The sequence below is a fragment of the Aethalodelphis obliquidens genome, unplaced genomic scaffold, assembly GCF_003676395.1.
Source record: "Aethalodelphis obliquidens isolate GAN/ISIS:26980383/991018 unplaced genomic scaffold, ASM367639v1 scaffold40, whole genome shotgun sequence".
NCBI lineage: Eukaryota > Metazoa > Chordata > Mammalia > Artiodactyla > Delphinidae > Aethalodelphis > Aethalodelphis obliquidens.
The window spans coordinates 15678558-15690417 of NW_020837984.1; the positions used below are offsets into that span (position 1 = coordinate 15678558).

General features: G+C 40.6%; 1 protein-coding gene across 2 annotated transcripts in view; it reads right to left on the reverse strand.

Annotated features, from left to right (window-relative positions):
* The window catches only part of PAIP2B (poly(A) binding protein interacting protein 2B), a 42783-nt gene extending 34725 nt beyond the window's left edge, over window positions 1-8058 (reverse strand). Inside the window, exon 1 of one of the 2 annotated variants that reach the window (XM_027131953.1) lies at window positions 7901-8058. The gene's annotated coding sequence lies outside the window, so the exon portion shown is untranslated. The remainder of the gene's footprint in view (window positions 1-7900) is intronic. The other variant, XM_027131954.1, reaches the window with a different exon arrangement.
* Window positions 8059-11860: the final 3802 nt, after the last annotated feature.

An 11860-nucleotide genomic window follows, 5' to 3' on the forward strand; every position in this document is an offset into this window, starting at 1 on the left:
TGGATGTTTCAAGGTTTATTTAACCAGCTCCTGTTGACACACTGGAGTCATCCTTTTCATGCTATTACAAACAATACCAAGCATAACTGTGTACATACATCAAGTTCATTTCTGAATGTGCCTTGCATGAAGCTTCTGGAGTGGTGCAGGATATTAGATTACCACAAGGTCCTACGTTCACCAGCCTGAGAAGTCAGCTCCTTTTCTTATTATAGTTCTCATTATATAAAGCAATATGTAGCAAAAGACTTAACAATTCCTTGAACCAAGCAAATGTACTCTTCGGGGACTTATAAAAGTAAAGTGACTAAACAAAACACCCAAGATGAACCCATTTCTTTTAAATAATGCAGACACACACAACCATCAAATATATCCATCGAAATGTTAATCATCTCAGTATGGTAGATCTATGACGTGCTTTGTAGCTTTTCCCTCCTTTTGCCTATCAATGCTTTCTAATTTTACAATGGTAAATACGTATTATTTCTATAATACAAAATTAAAAACTAAAAATAAAATGTTAATGAAAATTAAGTTGGATACATTCCATTCCTTCAGTCTGTCTTTTATTTGCATAGTGCCTCAGAGTTCATAAGGTATGTTTATATGCATCATTTAATTCTTATACTAACCCTATGTACTTTCATTTTGTCAAAATGGGAAAGGAAGAAAAAAGTAAAAGGAGGCCACAGATGGTTAGACAGCTGTGCCCAAGGTCATTCAAATAGAAAGCTGGCAGTGACAAATCTCAAACATAGATCTTCTGACTTCAAATTCAGTGCGCTATCAAAAACATGATCATTGTTTCCTTAATTTTAACAACACCTTGAGAGTTAATCACATAATCAGAATTTGACAGATGAATTAAAATTACACAGCAGGGTCATTAATTAATGCTCATATAACCAAATCTTACTGAAAAGAGAACATTGGCATACAACCCCAAAAATTCCAGAGTCAGAAGAGGGTGTGGATTTTCAGTATCCTCTTAAATAAATTACCCATCTGGCAAAATATGTCTAACATGGCCTAAAGTGAATGCATAATAAAAGAAGCATTCTCTCAAGGTGGAAGAGTACCACTTCCAAAATGACCTCTGCCTTTGCCACCACCATGGACTCCTGCTCTAGTTCTGCAACACCCCAGGGTGTCTCTGATCACCTTAGAGAATTTTAAAATATGAATAAGCCATACTTTTCAAGGGAGGGTGTGATCATATAACAATGTTTTTTAAGTTTGGGACTTATTGACCAAGATGATGATATTTTGGCTAGAATGTATTCTTTCTCTCCAAATGTCTCTCCTTCTTTTCTATAAGATTATAGAATTATACATTATTTTACAATGGACATGGAGACTACCGATAAATCTTGGTTTGGTAAAAATATATTTTAATTCATCATTCCTCAAACTATGTCTCATGTAATCCTGTTCCAAAAGATGTATAGGTATGCTGCAGGGGTGGGGATGGGGAGAGAAGCCATGGTTAAATACAACGTAGCCCTTTTGGAGAGCCATGCTTCACAAAAGACATTAATATAACAAAGGCTCTAGAGATGTTCTGCATTTCAGAAACCTTTGTTTAACCCAGTTTATTTTCACACAAAATTCTACTATGGCATAACTATTCACATCTTATGCTCAGAGAAACTGCTTGAATAAATGTAACTACTACCTGAACGCCCAAAACAGATATGGCAAATATGGATTATCCTTAAATCTTTCCTACCACAAATTATCTTCATAAAGTCCCTATTTTCAGTACAGTGCACCCCTACTTCTTTACCTACCAAGGCCCAACTCAAATACCACCTCATTTGGGACGTCCCTGGCGGGCCAGTGGTTAAGACTTCGCCTTCCAATGTCGGGGATGCGGGTTCGATCCCTGGTCAGGGAGCTAAGATCCCATATACCTCGTGGCCAAAAAACCAAAACATAAAACAGAAGCAATATTGTAACAAATTCAATAAAGACTTAAAAAAAAATACCACCTCATTTGGGAAATCTTCCCCCAGTGTTCCATATCACGAAATACTCCTTTCTCCTGGTTTAGATAGCATTTTATTCATATCTCTATTACTTCACTTACATAATAAATCAGTTCATCCATCTGTCTCCTTGTTAGCTTGTGAGCCACTTGAGAATAAGTTTGATTACATTTTCAGCACCTTGAACAGTGCAGGACACATATGAACTTCATGCTGAAGTAAACAATTTCACTACACTGTAATAGTTCCCAAAAGTCAATATTTGTATTTTTAAACTGTTACTGATACCCTGCCAACAACTTGAGAATATTACACTTTCTCCCTAAAATTTGCATCCATTACTGAGCAGCTGTGGTCATAGTTAATTCAGGTGTGAATTAACTGATAGTTTTTTCCTGAGGTGATTTTTGTTTGTTTGCTTTTTGTTTGTTGTCTTAATCTACCAGGAGCATACAGTAAACTTCATTATCTTTTTATACCTCTGCCTTTGCACCTGCTAGTCCCTACTTGGATTGCTGCCTCAAGGTTTTATTCACCTGGAAAACATTCCTACTCATTCTTTAAGAATGAGCTTAAACAATACCTTCTCTGGGAAGCTTTCCTATCCTTCCATCCTTTTAGGAAGAGTGAGGGAATTCCTCAAGTTAGACATTTGTACATTTATTACCATGTATCAGGCACTGAACTAAGTGCCAAAGATAGAGGATGAAGATGTTAACCCTCCCTGGTGGAGCACAGTCTAGTAAGGAAGACAGCCATGTGAACAAATAACCACACTATAATAATGTTAAATGCAATACCAAAAGGAATATCTATGCAATATTTGACACGTGTCAGGTACTTTGTTAGGTGCTTTATTAGACACTGTCTATGACCATGTTAGATAGGTACCTGAATTGGACAGAAGTCCATGAAAAACTCTAAGGACCACTCTATATTCAGTTGTTTTCTGAAGAAACTGTCTCCAAGAGGTTCTTTTTATATATGCTACAGTCTGTGTCATAGATAATACATGAAACTAATCCTACTTCTTTGGCCACAAACTCCTGGACCAGACTCAGAGCTCTAACTAAGAACAATCTACAGGTTGAAATTGAGGGAGATCACCTAGGCCATGGCCTGGTTCAAAATTCTTCTCAACAGGGGTTCTCCATTTTAGAAGGTGACAAACCAATCCAATCAGATACTCTCTCTTAGGAAACACAAATGTTGGGTGAACAAAGTAAAAGAAGGTAGGTCTCCAGAGCTTAAAACCTATCCTAAATACTGCTAAGTTACTGTCCTATAAGGTTGTGAAAGCACTAGGGCCAAGGGACAATATGGTGGCTAAGATGATATCCCATTCTAGTTTACATTAAACCCTCATCATCAAAAGTAATATGTGTGTCTCTTCCTTGCAACCCACAAGGGCCTAGCACATCAGATCACCACTTCTGAAATTAGGAAACAGGCTTTAAAAGTTCAACAGCTTGACTTAAGTCACTCAGTTGGCAGGTGGCAAAGGCAGAAATGAAAGACCAGATCAGTATGATTCTTCTAGAATATCCTGCCAGTTACGTGGGTAAATGGCCTCAAAATCAACTAATAACAAGTAGAGAGGCTCAAAAGAATGTACGCACAGAGTAGAACAGAAATGTTCTGGAAATCAGTATGCTAGGGGATGTGAAGTGGGAGGGACCATAAAGGGTTTCACCTTGGTCAAGTTAATCTCTAATTCCAAACTAGACCTCTCTCCTGAGCTCCAGACTGTTAGCTGTCTGTCTTTCTTATTCAAATTTAACATCTGTAAGGGCATCAGCTTTTTTTAAAAAAAAAATTTATTTATTTATTTGGCTGCGTCAGGTCTTAGTTGCAGCACGCGGGATCTTCGTTGCCGGTGCGGGATCTTTAGTTGTGGCACATGGAATCTTTAATTGTGTCACGTGGGACCTTTAGTTGCGGCATGTGGGATCTTTAGTTGTAGTATGTGGGATCTAGTTCCCTGAACAGGGATCCAACCCAGGTCCCCTGCATTGGGAGTGTGGAGTCTTAGCCACTGGACCAGCAGAGAAGTCCCAGGCAGCAGCTTAATCTCTAGTTTGTTCACCACAGTCTAAAACAGAGTCTGGCTTATAGTAAATGCTTAATAAATATTTGTTGAACAAATGAATAAGAGAATGAACTCTCAAAGAAGCTAAAGGCACATTCTACAGTGGATTGCAGGGAAAGTTACCAAGAAATAGATTCCAGGGCTTATTTACAAGTACAGCTGATACTCATTATTTGTGGATCCTGTATTTGCAAATTTGCCTACTTGCTAAAATTTATTTGTAACCCCCAAATCAGTACTGATGATGCTTTCGGAGTCACTCATGGACATGCACAGAGTGTCAAAAATTTTGAGTCACTCCTGAGCACGTTCCCAGCTAAGGTCGAACTAGGCAGTGCTCTGCTTTTTAGTTTCAGCTCTCATGGGGATGACTGAGGACACAGACAGTAGAGGGCAGTGCAGTGTAGTGCAGGAAGCTCTGGCTTGTGGGCCAGTAGGGTCTGAATCCTAACTCTGGCACTTATTAGGGGTTGGCCTCAGGCAAGTCACTTAACATTTCTGCACTTCATTTTCTCTTTTGTAAAATAAAGAAATAGAATCTACCAGGATGAGTTGTATTTAGGATTTAAGATTAAATCTATGTGAGAAATGTACATATTTTCCCTAGGAGCAATGGTTCAATATTCACTAATTTAGTGTTCTGCGTGATTTTATAGATCATAATCACCATGAATAATGAGAATCAACTGTAATTACTTATAACAAGGTAACAAAAAAATACAGAAAATAATTCTTTGGATGGAGGGTAGGCAGTGGGAGGCTTCAAGAAGATTTTGAAATAGAACCTCACCAGGCACATAAGACGTGGAAGAGGCTTTCAAGAAGAGAGAACAGTACCTACAGAGAAAGGCCCAGGTATGTGAAATAAACAGGTAGTTTGGGAAATGGCACTTTAGAAAGTCTAGAGCAGTAGGAGATGAGGACAGAACACCAGACCACAGTGCTTCTCTTTGCCCTGTACACATCTTATACTGCAGAAGCTTTCCCTCTGCATTTAATTTTTGGTTTTCAGGTCTCTCTTCCATCAAACTATGAGCTCCTTAAAGACAAGGTCTCTAGAAGAAATCATAACTATAGTACTCTACATTTGCAAACGAGTAATTACTAAGCACAAACACACCTGAAAAGATTGAACTTTGGTTTTCAACTGCAGCCTTATACCAACTCACAATAGTGACCAACTCATAGGACTTCTAGTTGATGACTGCTAATAATTCTGTCATAATTTTTTTGTTGTTGTTCTAGACATCTGGACATTTGTTAGTTTTAAGATCTTCCTCTTTCCAGTGAGATTTTCTGTATTAACAGGGCTCAAACATATGGTCCTTTAGACAATGCTGCCTCTCCAGAGTAAAGACTCCTTTTAATTCACTCTATTAGACTTATTTCTTTATATACAAGATACAGTCTTAACATAATAAAATACAAGGAGGCATATTGATATATATGTCACAAATAGGATAAGGAAAACAATAAGAATTTTTCACAAAAGCTTGCAAAATTCTGGCCAAAACACAGTGGATGTGATATTAAACTCACTGCTTACATTTCCCCACTAAGAAGTAGGAAAAACAACTGCGATTTATGTAAAGTCATGAAACTAAGCACAGTTAGAATCTACTAGGCTTTGTACACGTGTGTTTTCTTTCTTCCCTCTTCCCCCCCTGCACACAGGGTAAAGGACCTGTCAGGCTTATCCTAGTACTTCCATTTCCTCCATCCCCTCAAACAAAATCCTCACTGTCCAACATCTAAATTCATATTTTCAAAACTTTAGGTCTCAATCAAAACTGAATATGATGTTACTTCTTCCCCATAAAATTCTTGGCATATTTTATTTAGGCACAACATAATTTATACTTTTATCTAGAAACATATGGCTACAACCAACACTATTGAAACCCAAACTGATATACTATGAAGGTGAATACAAATTCTCTGTGAAAGGGGAATAGAGAATACTGTTTTTAAACAGATTTAATGCTATATTATCCACAGGCTGGGTGTGATCAAATCACATAGCACCATACAGCTACTTGACAAAGTAGGGTGGTCAAGCCCTTACCTACACTGCACACTCTCGGACACCCCAGTTAAGTTGTTTAAAGTATAATCCAATTCTATCTACTTAAAAAATAATAATGATACATTTTAAAATTTCTTGCTTCCAGTAAACCCTTCTCATTTGCATTTTCAAAAATTATCACCGAAACAACTATAATGGGACAGATTCTGGAAAAGATATAATGATCAATGCCATTTTCAGGAAGGGAAGAATGGGTTACCATTAACAAAATTGATTAAAGTCCCCAACCTTGAAAAGCTCCCTGTACAGTGTATTCTGCCTCTCTTGCGTTCACCTTCCAGGAGCCTGGAAGGGGCAAGTAGAAAATGTTAGTTTCCATGAGAGATGAAGATGAAATGTAAGGGATGGGAGGGAGTAAAGGGCTCACTCGCTTAAGGGAAGGATGAAGACAAGTGGCCAAGGTCCCTAACTCAAATCAGGTGTTGGTGGGAATGTAAATTGATACAGCCACTATGGAGAACAGTATGGAGGTTCCTTAAAAAACTACAAATAGAACTACCATACGACTCAGCAGTCCCACTACTGGGCATATACCCTGAGAAAACCATAATTCAAAAAGAGTCATGTACCAATATGTTCACTGCAGCTCTATTTACAATAGCCAGGACATGGAAGCAACCTAAGTGTCCATCAACAGATGAATGGATAAAGAAAATGTGACACATATATACAATGGAATATTACTCACCCATGAAAAGAAACGAAATTGAGTTATTTGTGGTGAGGTGGATGGACCTAGAGTCTGTCATACAGAGTGAAGTCAGAAAGAGAAAAACAAATACCGTATGCTAACACATATATATGGAATCTAAGAAAAAAAAAAAGTCATGAAGAACCTAGGGGTAAGACGGGAATAAAGACACAGACCTACTAGAGCATGGACTTGAGGATATGGGGAGGGGGAAGGGTAAGCTGTGACAAAGTGAGAGAGTGGCATGGACATATATACACTACCAAACGTAAAATAGCTAGCTAGTGGGAAGCAGCTGCATAGCACAGGGAGATCAGCTCGGTGCTTTGTGACCACCTAGAGCGGTGGGATAGGGAGGGTGGGAGGGAGGGAGACGCAAGAGGGAAGAGATATGGGAACATATGTATATGTATAACTGATTCACTTTGTTACAAAGCAGAAGCTAACACACCATTGTAAAGCAATTACACTCCAATAAACATGTTAAAAAAAAGACAGCCAAAAAAAAAAGAAGAATGAGGGTTTGAGTAACGTGGGAACGCAGGGAGTTTAAGAAACGCAAATAATGCAGGGGGACCCGCGAATGGGGGAGGGGCGAAAATGCGCAACTCCTACCCCTTCCCATCTCCGGGAGGGGGACGGCAGGAGGCAGCACTCGTCAATTTGCCTGGCAGTGTCGCACCCGGGCAGTAAAGGGACTCGCAAGCCAGAGACTTCAGTCCGAGTATTAGAAGGGGGCTGAGTCGGGAGGGGTCAGGGAAGTTGGGGGCGGGGGAAGAATAGCGCGCCGGTGCGGGGAGAAAGGGACTAAAGACCGCCTAGCACCCCCGAGGGGCAGGGACTGACGCCGGCGGATGCCCCTTCTCGCCGAGGGCCACGATGTGGGACCTGCCGGCTTACCTCCTCACTGGAGCTCGGGAAGGCGCGCCCCGCCCCTCACAGCCCCGACGGCAGCGGAAAGGGAGGCGCAGTGTGCCCCCAGAGCCGGGAGAGCGGCGCTTCCCGCGCGTCCCCTCCCCGGCAGCCCGGGCGCCCGTGCCCACCTGGGCTGACCAGAAGCCCCTCCTCCAGACCGTACTCTGCTACTCCTCCGAGAACCTGAGCCGTCGCCGCAGAGGTCGCCGTCGCCAGAACAGTCTCGGCCTGTAGTACCAAAGCGTGAGCCACGGCACCCAAGGAGCGCGGCTATCACTCGCTAGGTTACCTCTTACTGCACACTGGTCCTCACCCCGCCCCCGAACCCAAGCCATTGGTTGTTGGGCACCGCCCCATTCGTCTATTGGACCAAAGAGGATGCCGCTCAGTCACCTAGAAGGGCACGTGTGCTTCTTATTGGTCTAAATGTGAAGCAGTTCCCGCCCACTCCCTCAGAAGTTCCAGCTTCTGATTGGTGTTAATGGCTGTCTTTTCGCTCCCTGAGTTCTTTCCCTCGGGGTGGAGCACCTCCTTGAGAGAGCTCAGATTGGCTGAAAGGACTCTACGTTAGTCCAGTAGAGGCATTGGGCCAAGGAGCCTTCAGGTCCCCACGTGGGGGAGGAGCCCAAGGCGCAGCACCTCTGGGTTTGTTTACACAGGCCCTTGCTCCCGTTTCCTTCCATTGGCTGAGCCAGCAGCCACTCCCACTGGGTTGCGCCACTCAGTCTAGCACGGAGGGGCGTGGAGGCGGGCCTCAGGGGGTTTCCCCCCAGCTGTCAATTACCAAGGGAGGAGCTTTGAGCAAGGCTGACTGGGACATGGTGCGGCCCTCCATTGAGGAAATTTGGGGAGTTGGGCTCCTTGGAGGGGCTGGAGGGAAGCAGAGGCACTCTTCACATTTCTAGAGACAAATCTAGCTTTCTGAATGTTAAAAAATATATAAAACCTTACTATCCCTTTGGATTTACGGCGTCCAATCTTTGCTTGCGAAGGACTTTGAATTTTATCCTTCAGGAAGTGGGGATTTCTTTATGGAAATCCTTACACATCTTTGTCTCTCCCCACCTCTCCTGTTAACTGTGTACATAACACGAAGTAGAGGCTTAGTAAGTGATTGCAAAATGAGTGGATACATGATAAAAATGACAAGAACAGCTAAGTAAGCTCATTAAATAATACAGTAATTAGATAAATATATGTAATATATTAAATATAATAATTAAGTAAATACATAAATAATTAAATAAATTCTTTCATTTAACAAACATTATTGAGCATATGCTACGATGTTCCAGGCTCTGATCTAAGCTCTGGGTATATGATATGAACAAGACAATGAAGATGCACCCAGGGTGCTTATTCTCTAGCTGAGGAAACTGACAATAAACAAGTAACCAATAAATAATAAAATGTCCCAGTCAGAATGACCATCATCAAAAAGTCTACAAACAATAAATGCTGGAGAGGGTGTGGAGAAAAGGGAACCCTCCTACACTCTTGGTGGGAATGTAAATTGGTACAGCCACTATGGAGAACAGTATGGAGGTTCCTTTAAAAAATAAAAATAGAGCTACCATATGAACCAGCAATCCCACTCCTGGGCATATACCCTGAGAAAAACATAATTCAAAAAGATACATGCACCTGAATGTTCACTGCAGCACTATTTACAATAGCCAAGACATGGAAGCAACCTAAATGTTCATCAACAGAGGAATGGATAAAGAAGATGTGGTACATATATACAATGGAATGTTACTCAGCCATAAAAAAAGAGTGCAATAATGCCATTTGCAGCAACATGGATAGACCTAGAGATTATCATACTGAGTGAAGTAAGTCAGACAAGGACAAATATCATATGATATTACTATATGTGGAATCTAAAAAAATGGTATAAATGAACTATTTACAAAACAGACTCACAGATTAAGAAAACAAACTTATGGTTACCAAAGCGGAAAGGTGGGGGGGTGTAAATTAGGAGTTTGGGATTAACATGTACACACTACTATATATAAAATATATGATCAACAAGGACCTACTGTATAGTACAGGGAATTCTACTCAATATTCTGTAATAACCTAAATAGGAAAAGAATTTGAAAAAGAATAGATATATGTATATGATGTATAACTGAATCACTATGCTGTACACCTGAAACTAACACAACATTGTAAATCAATTATACTCCAATATAAAATTTAAAAAAAATTTTTAACAATAAAATATGCTTTGACTAAGCACTACAAAGAAAAATAAAGCAGGGTTAAGAAATGGTTAAGGGAATGCCTGTTTTAGGTTTAATAGTTTAAGAGCTGTTTGAGGAAGGAGCATTGAACAGAGACATGAATAATGTGAAGAATGGGAAGAGGGTACCATTCCCAGGGCCATTAGGCTACACAACTCTAGAATCACTAGTCATATTGCTTCTTGCATTTCCAACTTGGGTTATTAGGTATATATCCTTTTAGGATTGTCTACTCTGGTTTTAAGCTTTATCTGATTAAATAAATAGATCTTACAAGAAACACGTCTCTTTTAGAAAAAAAATCTGTCTCCAAGATGACTTCCCCATACCCTCCACTGCTTATTTTCCTAAGGCGGCTTCAGGTGTATAGTGAGCGAGGGACTTACATGATCCACAGCTTTGAAAAACAGAGTCTTCAGGTCAGTATGGTGTCCTTGCACAATCAGAAATACTCTTCAAGGATGAAGATTTATTGCCAGGATAGCAATGGGATGTGGGGAAGAGTTGGTGGGCTCTTGTTGCTTCCCTCCATACTACTGACACTGTCTCTTATAACTTCATGACTGGATATCACTAACAATAAAGAGAAAGTCTTAAAAGCAGTTAAAGAAAAAAGGTACATCACATGGTGGAGGTGAGGAGGGGGAGACAAGAACTACATCAGACTTACCAGAAACTATGGAAGCCAAAAGACAAGGGGGGAGGTAGCTTTGTGGATATATGGTGGTAGTATACAGACTAGATAGGAGTCCATAGGGACAGAAAGGAGACAATAACCAGTCATGTAGTTATAGGGGATGGTGTCAGCTGGAGAAAGGGAGAAAACAGGAGTCCATCAACCCTTCACCACATCCCACTGCTGTCCTAGTGATAAATCTTCATTCTTTAAGGGTATTTCTTTTATTTTTACTGTGGTAAAATACACATAACAAATTTTTTACTATTTTAACCATTTTAAGACTTCCCTGGTGGCGCAGTGGTTAAGAATCCACCTGCCAATGGAGGGGACACGGGTTCGATCCCTAGTCCAGGAAGATTCCTCATGCTGCAGAACAACTAACCCCGTGCACCACAACTACTGAGCCTGCACTCTAGAGCCCACGAACCACAACTACTGAGCCCACGCGCTGCAACTACTGAAGCCCTCGTGCCTAGAGCTCCTGCTCCACAACAAGAGAAGCCACCGCAATGAAAAGCCCACACACCGCAACGAAGGGTATTCCCTGCTCACCGCAACTAGAGAAAGCCCGTGTGCAGCAGCGAAGACCCAATGCAGCCAAAAATAAAATAAATAAAAATTTAAAAAGTATACAGCTCAGTGGCATTAAGTATATTCACATTGTTGTGAAACCATCGCCACTGTCCATCTTCAGAATGATTTTATCATCCCAAATTGAAATTCTGTACCCATTGACCACTAACTTCCCATCCTCCCCTTCCCTCATTTCCTGGAAATCACCATTCTATTTTCTGCTCTATGAATTTGACTACTATGGATAGATACCTCATGTAAGTGGAATCAAACAATATCTGTCCTTTTGTGTCTGGCTTATTTCAGTAGGCATAATGTCTTCAAGGTTCACCCATGTTGTATAGCATTATAGCATGCATCAGAATTTCATTCCTTTTTAAAACTAAATAGTATCTGATTGCATGCATAGATATGCAACCTTTGTTGATCCATTCATCTGCCAATAGAATTTGAGTATTGTGAGTAATGCTAATATGATTGTACAAATATCTGTTCAAGTCCTTTCATTCTTTAAATTCTTTTGGGTATATACTCAGAAGCAGAATTGTTGGATCATATGATAATTCTATGTTTACTTTTTGGAG